The sequence below is a fragment of the Neofelis nebulosa genome, chromosome 17 (genome assembly GCF_028018385.1).
Source record: "Neofelis nebulosa isolate mNeoNeb1 chromosome 17, mNeoNeb1.pri, whole genome shotgun sequence".
Classification (NCBI taxonomy): Eukaryota; Metazoa; Chordata; class Mammalia; order Carnivora; family Felidae; genus Neofelis; species Neofelis nebulosa.
Window position 1 is genome coordinate 40,634,051 of NC_080798.1, and position 15,419 is coordinate 40,649,469.

Below are 15,419 nucleotides of genomic sequence, written 5' to 3' on the forward strand. Positions count from 1 at the left end.
TCACATGCACACACTTTCTAAGTAAGTAAGTAAATAAATAATAAACTCTGTCTTTTCTATCGTAACCAAAGACCAAAGTGTTTTAATAAATGAAACAACACAGGAATCTAGATGCAGATTTGTAACTACAATTACTCCCGACTATTTATATCCATTCAGTTTTTCCCTAAGTTTCATTGTAGGTTGAGAATTAAGTTAATTGAGAGAGAGATAGAGAGAGAGAGAGAGAGAGAATACATGTATCTTGCATGGTTATTGACCTTGTCTTAATGGCAGAGATTTATTTAAGGTATAGAAAATAACATTAAGGGTTTTTTTGTCATTTTCAAATAGTCTTTTATGGCACATCATATTTTTATACAGTATATAATTATTAAGTATATGTTCAGATATCTCATTTTCCCAACAATAGTAAAGGCCTCTCTGAAAAATGCACATAGTAGTTAGTAAATAAATTGAACAAAGCAGATAAGAAGCTATTAACATTAGTTTCATTTTATAGACGAAGATACTGACACTCCTAAGTATTAACTAATGATTAAACTCATGCAGGGACTAATGAGAGGAGATTTAACTTGAATCCAGTTGTTGCTAATTCTGACTCTTTTGCTTGTGTGTGTGTGTGGGGGGGGGGTGGGTATTTTCTTATCTTAACTGTTTATTTTTTTCTTACCTTCTCCCATACCTAGCACTTGGCTCTATACCCACAACATTTCTGCTTTTAAATTTTTTTTTCAACGTTTTTTATTTATTTTTGGGACAGAGAGAGACCGAGCATGAACGGGGGAGGGGCAGAGAGAGAGGGAGACACAGAATCGGAAACAGGCTCCAGGCTCCGAGCCATCAGCCCAGAGCCTGACGCGGGGCTCGAACTCACGGACCGCAAGATCGTGACCTGGCTGAAGTCGGACTCTTAACCGACTGCGCCACCCAGGCGCCCCAACATTTCTGCTTTTAACTGAGCATTCTCCCTGAGCATTCCAGAACTAGTACCTCTAATCCTAATGATGGATTTACCCACTCATCTCACCAGGTTAGAACCATGAATATGGCAGCTAGTTACAGAGGACTTTGGGTTTGCCACACTTACTTACAAGTTAATTACACTAATACCTGTTTGGGGATCAAGTCTATGAATAAGTTAATCCTCCACAGTTCACTCATACTGTTTCCCTGATTAATGCCCTTCCCCACTGTCCCGACTACAACAACTGCAAGTTCCACTTGTCCAAAGGTAACCTGATTTATGCACTGTTTTTCCTCCCTTAATGAACACAGGGGATTGCTGTTTAGCTTCAGTGATCAATAACATTAACTTCACTAATATGTATGAGAGAAAATTTACTATAGAGTTTTCTTTAAAATAAGATTTCAAAGCATCTTAAATATTTATTATTTGAACAATCTCAAGTATAGGACTTGGCGAAAGAAAGAAAGAGATGGGGATAGAGAACAGAAGAAGGAAGGAAGGATGGAATAGGGGAGGGGGGAAGAAGAGAGCAGAGGAGGGAAGGGAAAACAAAGTTGACTTTATTGGCCTCTCTATATAAAGGAATCAATCACTCATCATTGAATCTACTCATTAAAGAGACATGAGTGAGTGAATAAATGATTAAATTAATTGGAGTGTTACAGGGGCTGAATATAAAACAGCTCCTCTCCACGCTGGTGTCTGAAGCTCTCCCCAAATCTTGGATTTGAAATCTCCCAGTAGGACCTTCTTCCTGTGCCTGGAAGCCTCCAGCTCTTTGCAAAAGATGCTGCAATTGCCATTACCCCAGTATTCTGATATAGCGTCTTGTCAACTCTGGATTTAAACCGATAATGTTTTCCAGCATATACTAACAGTGGAAGGCTAAAAAACTCCATTTTATTGCTGAAAGTATAAGCTTCATAGTGGTGTAAAAACCTTATTTTGTAGATGATTTGTTCATTTAACCTCTGCTAAGGACAAAAAATATGATTTATTGATTTTGATTTTCTAATAAAAAATCATGTCACCTTTTAATAACCAACTTATTACCAGATGCTAGGGTCTTGGGCCCCATAAATAAGGATTACAGTTAAAACATATTGAGAGGAGAATTTCAATATAAAAATCAATAAAAATATGTAAAAATTTAAGTGAATCAAGAGCAAAGGCAATTCCTTCTTGGGGCTTTATAATAACATTTATAAAAAATCCTCAACCTGTTGCCTTATCCTGAGTAAAGCAGTAGAATAGTAATAATAGAATAACTAACAAGTGTAATCATAAATAACTTAAAAAGTAACAATAGTAGCTACCATTTATTGAGTTCTCATTGCATACCAGGTGCTGGTATGGAAGCTTAAATTACTGCTGAGAACCACGTACCTAGGATTGGATGTGTTCCAGGCATGAGATTTAGTTCTTTTACGTAAGTTATCATATTTAATACTCAGAGCAAATCCAGGTGGTGCTGAGCATTTTAGAATGAGGAAGTAGAGACTCAGAAATGGTGGTTCACTGTGCCAAATCACGGTTAATATGATTGAGTTTAGATATTTGGTGATCTGTCTGCTAAGCTGTACTGTCTCTGCCAAACACAGGAAAATACTAAAATAAATTCTATCAATTGCCCTGTCAATTGGTGGGACTTTAATTATTTTCGAGGAGAAATATAGGTCTTTTTTTTTTTTTTTTTTCCTAATGTACCATCCCCAAGGTGGTTCCCAGCTATTGCTCAGGCTAGTTTTAATAAGTGCTGGCATTTAAATTCTTGCATATGATAGTGAGGATTGTACAACCGAAAGCCAGGGCTTATTTTCTGTGAGCAATGTTTAATCAAAAGTGACCCATAATTTCAAGCTCCAATGCCTACCACCACCTTATTAACTTGACACTTGTTCACTTTGGAGACTCCTCAGTCAGGTTTAAAATATGGTGGACGATCCTTAGAGAGGCTCTTTCTCTACCCCTCTCCTCTGGCTGCCCTTTCTAAAAGCTCAGGAAAGGAGCTTCTATTCATTAGTTTCTTAATCTCCCCTACTTATGACAGATGAGTCAAAAAATATTAGACTTGCTAGTACAGGTTGTCTTAGACAAAGTACAGACTTTGTGGTGTGTTTACATACATACATGCACATGTGTCTATGTATGTGTTCTGGGGAGAGCAAGAGAGTATTTAGTCTCATTATTATCAAAATGCATCTCTTTTCCATCCTATATCTAAGCCACTCTCCTCTTCAGTCCACTATCCCAATAGAATTTCCCAACACCGCAACAAAGGGGGATATTGTCAGTGTCTGATTGCAGTAGAATGGGGAATACTGTCCATTAAAACAATCATGTCAGTTGTGAAAAAAAGGATACAGATTCTGCTTCCCTTCTCCATTACAATATAAGCTTGTTTTATAAATTTTTATTTTAATAAATTTATGGTTCTTAAGTATGTTTTATAAGAAAACATAGAAAAATAATCATAAAACCATAAAATGCTGCAGTTGTTGATGTTTTCAAATTACATGCCTCCCTCTAGGCTTCCTCTTTCCTTCCTTCCTCCCTCCCACCCTCCCTCCCTTCCTTCCTTCCTTCCTTCCTTCCTTCCTTCCTTCCTTCCTCCCTCCCTCCCTCCCTCCCTCCCTTCCTTTCTTCTTTCCTTTTCTTCCAGTTTATTTATATATGCATTTTTTTAATGTGACAGATCTGGTTTTATCTAAGGACTTAAGAGAGTGATTTTCACCATAGAATGGGAAATAAAACAGAGAACTGGCCATGAGAGAGAAAGAAATCTGGAATGTTACACGGAGAGATGGTTGACTATGTTTTACAGGGGAGGGATTGAAGAGAGGTGGGAAACAAGAAAAGAAGAACAAATAGAAGATGAACAAGAAAAGAGTCAAGCGACTTGTTGAGACTGCATATTGATGCTGACTTTTTTTTCCCCCCAGTTGGGCCAATACATGTTAAATTTTTGAGTGGATTTTTTGGGTTTGTACAAGAAGGAGCAAGAGGCGCATTTGACTTGTTATGACAAAGACCCTGCTAGGAAATCAAGACCTGTGCTTCTTTTAAGGACAGCATTTGGATTAGAAAGCCATGAAGTTTGAGTCCTGTTTTTATAGATGTGACCTTGGATGAATTCTTAAGTCTCAGTTGGTACCTGCAAGAAATCTTGTGAAAGACTTCAATACATGTAGGTAAATGGGATTAGAGTGAGGGGATGTAGCAGGTACCAAAAAAAACCAAAAACCAAAAAAACAAAAAGTGGTGATCATTCTTGGAGATTTACTAGAATCTTTGAAAGTCCTTTGTGGCAAAGCGGCATACCTTTATTTTACCTGTGCATGACTCAACTGGGCATTTAGTAATACTGAATTCAGATCCCTATATTGTGATTCTTTGGCTCTGTCAATATAGAGAAAGCTAGAGCACTACTTTTTGGTTCTTTTCATTTGCCACTTCACGGTACCTTCCTGAAGAATCTTCAGACAGCCAATTGTAGTAAAATGGTAGTGTGTTGGTATTTTAAAAATCAAATATTCTTCAGGCTATCATCCCAGAGTCAAACTGGGTTTAAAATGGATTAAATTTGTCTTCTGAATTGTGGTCATCCCTCGGTATTGACCAGAAAGTCTTCTGCTAGAAAATAAGATTTGGAAGTTAGAAAGTTTTTGCCTATTGCATGTTGGTTTGGTCCCAGAACAGTTTTCTTACTTCCAACTACACTTCTCTTGTACACAATCACTTTTTACCACCACGAGAGCAGTGAGCTTTCGTTCCTAACTCCCTCTTTACTCCATCCTTCTTACTGTTGACTTAATAAATGTTTGTACACACACATTTATACGTTGATGCTGATGAACAAGATTCATGATAAGATATTTCATATTAAAAGAGAAATATTGTTGGGGTGCCTGGCTGGCTCAGTAAGTTAATCATCCAACTCTTGGTTTTGGCTCAGGTCATGATCTCATGGTTTGTGAGTTTGAGCCCAACATCAGGCTCTTTGCTGACAGCGCGGAGCCTGCTTGGGGTTCTCTCTCTCTCTTCTGCCCTTCCCCAGCTCATGCCTATGCATGCACGCCTCTCTCCCTTTCTCTCTCTCTCTCTCTTTCTCTCTCTCTCTCTCTCTCTCTCTCTCTCTCTCTCTCTCACACACACACACACACACACACACACACACACATACTTTTTTTTTTTTTTAAAGGAGAGGGCACCTGGGTGGCTCTTTTGGCCAAGTGCCTGACTTTTGCTCAGGTCAGGATCTCACAGTTTGTGAGTTTGAGCATTTGTCAGGTTTTGCACAGAGCCTGCTTAGTATTCTCTTTCCCTCTCCCTCTCTCTCTGTGACCCTTCCCTACTCTCTCTCTCTCTCTCTCTCTCTCTCTCTCTCTCTCTCAAAATAAATAAACTTAAAAAAATAGACATATTGTAAAAGGGGAAAATGTCAAAATGTAACATCAGCCATTCTTAGGTAAATTTTGCAGAATATTTATCCCGTAGTTATTTTTTCTGTTGCTGCATAATACCAATAACTTCCCCAGTGCTTTGATAGAATTCTCATACATTGAGAAGTAACATTGAATGAACTTGGGCTCTTCCAAGCTTACTGGGGTGAGCTGAGATTATACAAGTTTTACAAGGGAGCTAAGCAAGGGAAAAGATAGGACCAAGGGAGATAGTAACAGGCAATGAACTTTACTGAGTGGTGCTTGCTTAAGGATGTATGAGACACAAAGTTTCTAGAACATGAGATCATCTAAAGGCTTATGAAAGAACCAGAACCCAGGGAGGGTAAGGGAACTCCTGGGGGAGAGGAAGATTGAAGATCTTATGTTTAGGTGATATTGCTCAGCTTCAAGGCAGGGAGTCTGTGTCAGAGAGCTCTGAAGGGCAAGAGTGGCTTAGAGTCTTTCAACCACAGGATTATCTTATCAGTAACCAACAATGCTGGTTGAGGCATGCAAAGCAGGCAGGCTCTAAAAGGCTAAAAATCTATGTATTGGGTTATGTTTTAACGTTGGGTATATGAAATTTTGAGTTGTGTACCTGCAGGCTTCTGAGCTAATGGGCCTGAATCTGCAAGAAAGAAAGAAACAACCAACCTAGGCACTGATGTATATGGGCCATTATTACCTAATTTATGTAACAGTTTCATAAAGAACTCAGAATATCAAAGGCTGAGACCAGGTTCCTAGACAAGGAGCATTGGAAAGATCATCTGTTCCTTTTGTTATATAGATTTTGAGGGGGGGAAAAGGGTACAGAATTTGGAGAAGGCTGGAGCTGATGTATTAATACTTTATGAATCTTGGTGACATGATCCTTTTCTGAATAAAGTTTGGGCACAATAACATATAGTTTTCATGCTCTTGACAATACTGGCCAAATAATACCCGCTAAAATTTTCCTAAGTAAAATAATAATACCATATATACCTGAAGTGTCTGGGGAGCAGAAACACACAATAAATACCGTGACCTTAACCGTTTGGCCTTATGTATTTGTTCAATTAAATTTCCTATCATTGTACATGCAGCAACTTGTCTAATAGTCTCAAAACAACTTAGATTTGTTTGTCATTGTTATTTTGGTTTTGGTTTTGGTTTTGCTTTTAAATAATCTTAGAGTTAACAATCTATCAATGCTGTCTTGGGATGCCCTTATAAGTGTCTTTCTTGGTAAACTGTTACTACTGTTTCAATGCAAACATTAGTTATCTCCTCACAAAGTTTTCTCTGAATATCCCAGGCAAAATGAAGAAACACATCCTGTATGTATTCATAACATTTTGCTTGTGATAGTTTTATAGAACCATGTTACATATTATACTTGCTTTGTTATGTTTTCCATCTTGTAGACCCCCTCGTCCCATTACTTGAAGGGTATGCCTCTCAAAACCTGCAATCTCTGTCATTTAACACAGAGTCTGACACATAGAGGCACTTAGGGTCTGCCTGATAAATTAAGTATATTAATTTTTGATAACATTGTAAAAAACATGTTTATCTGTTCTAATGATATATGACTATGTAATGATTTACACTAAAGAGGAAACTTTTAAGTGATTAAATTATTATAACTATTATTTTATAAAAAGGATGTGCATACAAATTAGCAAGAGAAATTAAACTCTTTATAAATGCCATGAACAGATTCCAAAATATGTAAGAAGTGTGAGAATATCTCCGTAAGTTCCAAGACTCACCTTTGCTTTTCTGGGGACAGTAGAACTAATGGCTCAGAAAGTTCTGTCACACAACTTAGTGGGGGAACTTCTTTTTGGATGGCAGCAATGATTCTGTATGTCATGAAAAAACAATGTTAGTGGGATTTGCCCTTGAGAGAAATCTGACAATTTTCAGAGTAATGGAAAGAAAGAAAGAAAGAAAGAAAGTCACTCAGAGACATATCTGCTATAACATGTTACAGACTGAGTATACTAACTTCACCTGCACACACTACTTTTAGATTTTCTTTTAACTTACACCATCTGTCGGTCTGGATCCTGTATTGATTTGTGCATCCTTTTGGAAGGCAGAAGCAGAACACCTGCCTTCACAGATGTTTCAAGATTCAACCAGATGCCCCAAAGTAAACTGATAAAAAGAGAATTGGCTAAAGTTGGGGTGAATAAAAAAATTAAATGCAATTAAAAAATTTTCATCCACTTATATGATAATCAGGAAATGGCTTATTAAAGGTCTGCAGACCTAATTAATTTTTACACTTGGTGCAATTACCTAGCTTTTAAAAAAAATGTATAGACTGTGTTTCCAGATTATATTTCTCCTTTTTTTGATGCCAAACATAGAGTTTAAATCTTTGAGCAGACCCTCACTTGGTAATGCATTTATTATTAACTAAATACATTTTTGAATAGTTTCTTTATATGATATGCATGGTTATACATCTGCCTGGGAAAATACATGGTGTACTATGTGCAGTTCAGCTCTTTTGGGCCCTAGTAGATGTGGCTAGTCAAGCAAAGCACTCTGGACCATCATTACCAGTTGATCATAATGTACACACTTACATTACAAACTAGTTATTTTCACATATATGATGTGTGCGTGTGTGTTTGTGTGTGTGTTTCAAACACATTAAGAGAATACTAATACTTTCATTCTTCTCTTCTCCATTCAAATGTCCCTATTGATAGAGATTTCTTTGGTGACCCTATAAAGTAATCCTGCTCTCTAGGAACTATCTGTTCACATGCTATTGATCACAATTTGAAATTATTATATTTGTTGGTTTCCATGATTTATTTTCTGTATATTTCATGAAAATTAAGCTCCAAGAGGGACAGACCTTGTCTCTCTTTCTTGATCACCTTGGTGTTCCCAGTATTGAGAAAAATGCCTGGTAACTGGCAGGTACTTAATAAATGTTTGCTTAATGTATGTAGAAAATGTAAGACAAAGCCCAAGAGTAGAAACAAAAACAAAGATGTGTCCAAGTTATGTCCATTTGTTGTTTTCTCCACAAAAAAACTCAGTCTAAAAATAAATATTATGCTATCCATGTATGTAATTATAAATTTCTAGTAGTCCATAAAAATTTTTAAAAACAGGTGAAATTAATTTCAATAATATATTATCTGACTCAATATATTGACAATATTAACATTTAAATATGTACTCAGTACAAAATTATTAGATATGTTGTATATTATTCATACTAAGTTATTGGAATATGTTGTGTATTATATATTCACAGCACATCTCAAGTTTGATTAGTCATATTTCATATGCCTTATAACCATATGTGCTCATGGCTGCCCAACTGGACAGTGTGGATCTAGAATACAGGGTCTGTGCAGGTGTTTGGTGAAAAGACAGACCAAAAAGAACAGTTGTTGGCTATAATCTGGAAAGTCTTGGAATGGCAGGGTAAGATATTTAAAACAACTAGACAAATGACATTTTCAACCCAGGGAATGGGATGATTGGCACTGTATTTAATGAAAAACAATGTCATGCATGGTGAAAAAGAGAATAAGAAGAAGAAATTTGGAGGTTAGTTGTCATTAAATAAGTGAGAATTAATAAATATTTGGAGTAAGGGATGACATATACTGAGAAATATGGGGCAGATAAATCAGACTAGACAAATACTCTCAAGTATCCACCTGTTCACTATAACTTCACAAAATCTTCATGATTATACCTGTTTTGTCCCAATAAATATTTTCAGGTTTCATTTAGAATGATTTGCTATAGTAATAAATAATTATTAGTCTTTTCACTCATAGAAGTCTTCCTGCACCTTTACATTACACTGAACTGACATGCACCCTGCTGAAAAGCAAATTGATAGGTAAAAAAAAAAAAAAAAAAAAAAATGAACATAGCATTTGAAAAAACCTCACCTCATTAGATCAAACTTGGTTGGAGCTCAAAGTAAAAATGTCTTTTGAGGTTACATCTTTATGTTCAAGAGAAGATAGGACAGACTCTGTATGGTGATTGCGATTGCCACCTGGATACTGCCCCTGTCATCTCTGCTCATTCAAAGCCAAGTCCATAAAACTTCCCTCAGCTCCTGTTTCCTCTGTGAATATAGAGCATTTTCTGTGGGTCTATAATGTACCCAACAGTGTGTTAGTACATTTTCTCACAGATATCACAGCTCCCCTTTATTATATTGTTTTGTCTTTTAAAGTCTTAAGGGATTTTTAGGTTCTTTCAATCTTTCCCTTCTTACAAAAGAAGTTTATATATTCAAAAGACTTAACCATAAACCACTCTAGGGGTAAAACCCTTAATATATAGTGTTGTTTACTCTTTGCAACAACCTTATAAAGTAAGCACTATAGTTAATCACATTTTTCAAAAAGAAAACTGAGCCTTAGGGATGTTAATTAGCTTCCCAGAGTCAGAATAAATAAAGTTAAGAAGGTATAGGAATACCATTGATCTGCATTTTTGAAACAATAATATCAGATATCTTTAACACTGTAACTTTTATACTTCCATTATTAATCTAAATTAAGATGACCTTCGGGGCGCCTGGGTGGCGCAGTCGGTTAAGCGTCCGACTTCAGCCAGGTCACGATCTCGCAGTCCGTGAGTTCGAGCCCCGCGTCAGGCTCTGGGCCGATGGCTCGGAGCCTGGAGCCTGTTTCCGATTCTGTGTCTCCCTCTCTCTCTGCCCCTCCCCCGTTCATGCTCTGTCTCTCTCTGTCCCAAAAATAAAAATAAAAAACGTTGAAAAAAAAAATTTAAAAAAAAAAAAAAAAAAAAAAAAAGATGACCTTCTTCACGGGAATAGCCATGACAGTCTTAAGAAGGGTGTTGTCATTAATGTCAAAGCCTACTGAGAAATTAAAGAAAATGACAACTGAAGATGTTGTTTAATTGCATTTTCTGAAGAGAGCAACTTTATTTGGTAAGTTCTGAAACAGTATTTTATTTTTATTTTTTTTTTTCAGTTTATTTTGAGAGAGACAGAGACAGCATGAGTGGGGGAGGGACAGAGAGAGAGAGGAGAGAGACAGAATGCCAAGCAGGCCCCATGCTGCCAGCACAGAGCCTGATGCAGGGCTTGAACCCACGAAGCCATGAGATCAGCTGAAACCGAGAGTTTGACGCTTAATCGACTGAGCCACCCAGGTGCCCCTGAAATAGTATTTTAGATGAGGAATGAGGAACAAAAGAAATGCCTGGTCATTGCAGGGTAGATGGTGACTGAGTAAGAAGTGAGGTAGATGGTGCATTGTGTGTGGAAACTTTCAAAACCCCTTTCTCCATCTCTGTTCAACTACCTAATTTGACTTCTCAGGAAGTCCCTGAAGATAGTGTTGGCAATATGATTGTATTATAATCAGTATCCATTTTAAGCCTGATCTACTGGGTAGTCCTAGGCCTTCAGAGTTAAAAGTGCTTTTAGAAGTATTTAATACAGCATTCTACTCTAAACCTTCAGTCTTCTCTGGTCTTTTGGGAAAGATTATGCAATTTGGTGTACTGAATTTAAATGCTGATCCCGTTACCTTTTTTAATGTTTTTTTTTTTTTAATTGTTGAATGTAAAAATCTTTTGACTGTTAAAATGGATATAGTGTAGTTTACAATGCTACTCTGAGATTACAATGAGGGCATGACACATACATGTATTTATATACTGGAAGAGTTATATATTATATATTTTATATACTATATATAGTGATTTGCAGGTGCAGCATATACTTTTCTTTTCCCTTAAGTAATTCCTAAGGGGCACCTGGGTGGTTCAGTCAGTTAAGTGTCTGACTCTTGATCTCACTGGAGATCTTGATCTCAGAGGGTCATGAGTTCAAACTCCATGTTGGGCTCCATGCTGGGTCCTCATCTAAAATTTTATCTAAAATAAAAATCTGTATTTTTTCTTAAAGATGAAAATAATGATAATGGTAATAATAAATAAATAAATAAATAAATAAATCTTAATGATGACATATCTACTCATTCAACTCTTTGATTTTCAGACATCATGGTCTGAAATTAGGTCAATACCTAATTCTGAGTTGCTGAAAATAGTTTTGAAATAAATTTCCTCATAAGAGAGGAAGAGCAACTCAATAACTCCCTGTCTGTTAACATAACTAAGATGCCCTTTCTACAAAACACAAAGGGTCTTGATAGCACCGAAGAGGTTTTTAAAGTTGAATTTCCTTACATCTCCCATCCAATCCCAACTCAGTGTGTTTTATGTCCCAAACCATTCAGAGTAATTTCTACTAGTTCAGCAGATACCCTCAATTTCAGATTTAATTCTCTTCCAGTCATTTCTTACTGGCCACCTATTTTCATTTTATTATTGTATTGAGTAATAAGTGAGTCAACCCATCCTGAGTAGTTTGGGACTAGCATCTCCTTCACTGAAAGTACTGGGTTTTAATTAAAACCACAAAACATAACAAAGAATTAGAGTCATCCCCATCAATCAACAGTTTTGAACTTTGAGATAAACTCATTGAGTAAGAGCTACCCCCTGGAATGGTTACACGTTAATATTTACCTCAAATTAATATACATTGATGAACTTAAGTAAATGAGGGGGTATTATTTCTATAACAAGAATATAATCACTTTTCTGCTTATGTGCTAGCCATATCTAAATCTTTATATATTAATTACTTTGTTACACAGGACTTCCTCATACCACCACCCCCACCTATGGGAGCATTTTAGGAGCATTTATTACAGCCTTCTACTAAAAACCTTCAGTCTTCTCTGGTCTTTGTATCATTGCTCCATAATTTACCGGTTACTAAGTCTCCATTAGTCCCTATTACTTCATGTGCACAAAGTGCTAATTATGGTATCCATATCATAGGATTATTGTGAGATTCAAAAGGAATCCATATACCACTTCTCAGGACTGTAATTTGCTATATAATCATAAATATTGGCTACTATTACTTAATAGCTTTCAGAGCCATATAATAATAGGGTTAAATGGAGAAGCATAGGAGATAGAGCACAGAATTTCAGGAGTATGGAATAAGAAAGGGCAGTCATCATGAATGTAGCAGATCCTGTTAATGCCAGTTCTGTGTGACTTAAATTATGCATTCTATTTTTTTCTACAAATCTAAGTGAAATTGACATTTAGAAAAGTCACCATGACTTGACACATTGATTTAGATCAACTTTAAATAAGTTTTGGTATTGACAGAGACATTTTAGCCATTAGTAATAGTATGACTGTTCAAAAAGGGTCTGGCTTCATGAGTGAGGATTTCCTTATAAGACACTCAAATAAGGATATATGCAGAAAAGGCAAGGGAATTCACAAATGTAGGTGTCACTCCTCTTATTCTTCCATAACCAAAGCTAATGTCTATTTACATGAATTGATTAGTGCTATTATCACATGCTGGATGGATTATCTTATGTAAATGGTGTTACTTAATAAAATTCAAAAAGAGTAGTCATAGTTATTAGCACATAGTTGCATGGAAATCAGTTCGCTTTTTGCACTATAAGACATTACAAATTTGTCATTAGTTTGCCTTACAATAAGTTTACTTCCAAACCTTATATAAAATGTTTCCAATATGCAATGGAACCTTTAGAAGAAGTTTTTTTGGGATTGTGTCTGGAAGCAAACCAAGGTCATGATTATGAAATAGTAATTTCATTACTCTTTTTATCATTATCTCTGTTTTCTTAATTCCAGTTTACACACATTGATACTCAGTTTACCTGTAAAATGGAAAAAGACACAAAATTGTTCTGCGATTTTTAAGACTTTTAGTCTGCCTCAGTATGAATGCATGTCCTTGCATTTGAAATTGAAAAGATTCAGAATACAGTATAGTAAGTAGTGCAAGAGGAGGTTTTCAACATGGTAGTTTAGTTGCTCTTTTCCAGCACAAAAGAAATAATCCTTAATCCAACTTCTAAAGACTCCTTACATTTATATATTATATATCTCTGCACTTTAAAGTTCATCGAAGTGCCTTTATCAATTCTTTCATGAAAATGATGAGGTATAATTCTGTCCTCTCTCTCTCTCTTTAGCTCTGTTTCATAGACAATGGTGGTTCTTTCCTGGAGCAGTTTTTGTTTGGCAATAAATTCAGAGGCATTTTCAAAGTCAAAAAAGAATGAGGGGAGTAGGGGGTTACAAAGTTATGAAATGCAACTTGTCTTCTTAGAGCATAAAATGATTGTGGCAAATGCCACTCCAGGGGAACAGTGCCTTGCTGCTGATTTTCGCTAATGGAAACCTCTGAATGACTCCAAGGAGAGTGTTGCTTCATGATTACTAGGGCAATGCTATTATACAAAATCTCAGTCTGATTTTAACACTAAGACACAGTTTTAATGCCCAGTGATAACTGAGTTCTCTTGGGCAGTGAGTAACTCTTAAAAAATTCAGAAGTATCTGAAGGATCCCCAGCCTTAAAGTCTAGATGCTTGTATATGAATCTTAATTTTTTTGTGTGAACTTGAACATGTGATCAGACTCCTCTGAGCTTTTCAGGATTTTGCAGTGTTCTCCTACGGACCCAACTAGGTTTATTAGTAACCATGTATTTAATAACTATTTATTGCTTGCTATATTGATTTATTCATTCAGCAGATATTTGTGTAGTGACTTACATTAGATTAATAAGTTCATGGCAACTCTATAAAGTTTTACTACTGACTGTGAACTTTAGTTTAACTGACTAGTCATAAAATTTCCTTCAATATACTGTCCTATAACTCTTTATTTTAACCCTAGTTAGAGTATATACTCCAGAGCTCAAGTATGAAAACATTTTGCCCTTTGCCAAGATAATAGACTTATAGCCCACTAGAATAGTGAGACTCTATCTAATAGTTCATGGATTTTATTTTCCCTTTTTCATATCATATTTTCACATTACTGATTCTGTGGTATTGGTTAGCACTTTAATAAAAATTGGGTCATAGTTTCTATTGAAAGCATCTTATATTATCTCTCTGAAATACTGATACCCATTAATTTCCCACACTCCTCAGATCTACTAAGGCAGAGTGCTGAGGAGCATGGTGATATATCTGACATTAACTCTCATTCTCTTTCATTCTCCAAACAAGTACTGAGCACACTGTATGTTTTATTCTGGCCCTAGAGATATAAAGGCTAAATGAGTCAAGATCTGTATATTTAGAATCTCATACTTTAAAAAGAGAAGCTAAGATGTTAAGGTTACTACTGCTAATACAAGGGAGAACATTGTGTTTATATCAGGGTGAGCTCAAAGATTAAAGATAGTTTTTCAAAATAAAAATAAATTGCTCCTAAAATTATTTATATATTTATTTGACATGCCTCACACATCTTAGCGAAATATATCGAACCTAAAAAATTGAAAGCTTATGTAACAAAATAAATCACAGTATTCATTTGTCTTTCTAAATAGGGAAGTATCCTGGAATAGTCTGATGTTAGTGTATACCAAACTGAATTACAGATACTCTTTCAGTTTGTAAAATCAGAGAGGTTTGTATATTCAGTGTCAGTTTAGATCAAATAAAGCATTTTTGTTCATTTGCTGCAGTATTAAAACCACAAAATTATTCTTTTTTTTTTTTTTAAGTTTATTTACTTATTTTCAGAGGGAGAGAGCACAAGCAGGGATTCCAAGCAGTCTCCATGTGCCGTCAGTGCAGAGCCCGACATGGAGCTCGAAACCATGAAACCATGAAATCATGACCTGAGCTGAAATCAAGAGCCCAGCACTCAACTGACTGAGCCATCCAGGCACCCAAACCTCAAAGTTATTATGGGTTTCTTTTTATTTTATCAGAGCTAGGACAGACTACATAAGGACCAAAAGGAAAGGGAGATTTTAATAGAGGAGACATTTTATTATTACTATTTGCTGGACATCAGAAAACTTACAAATTTAGCCCCAATGCATCCCAAATGTATCTGCAGATTCTAGGTTCTTATTATTTATTTATTTTAAAATACTGTTCTGCCTCATAGTC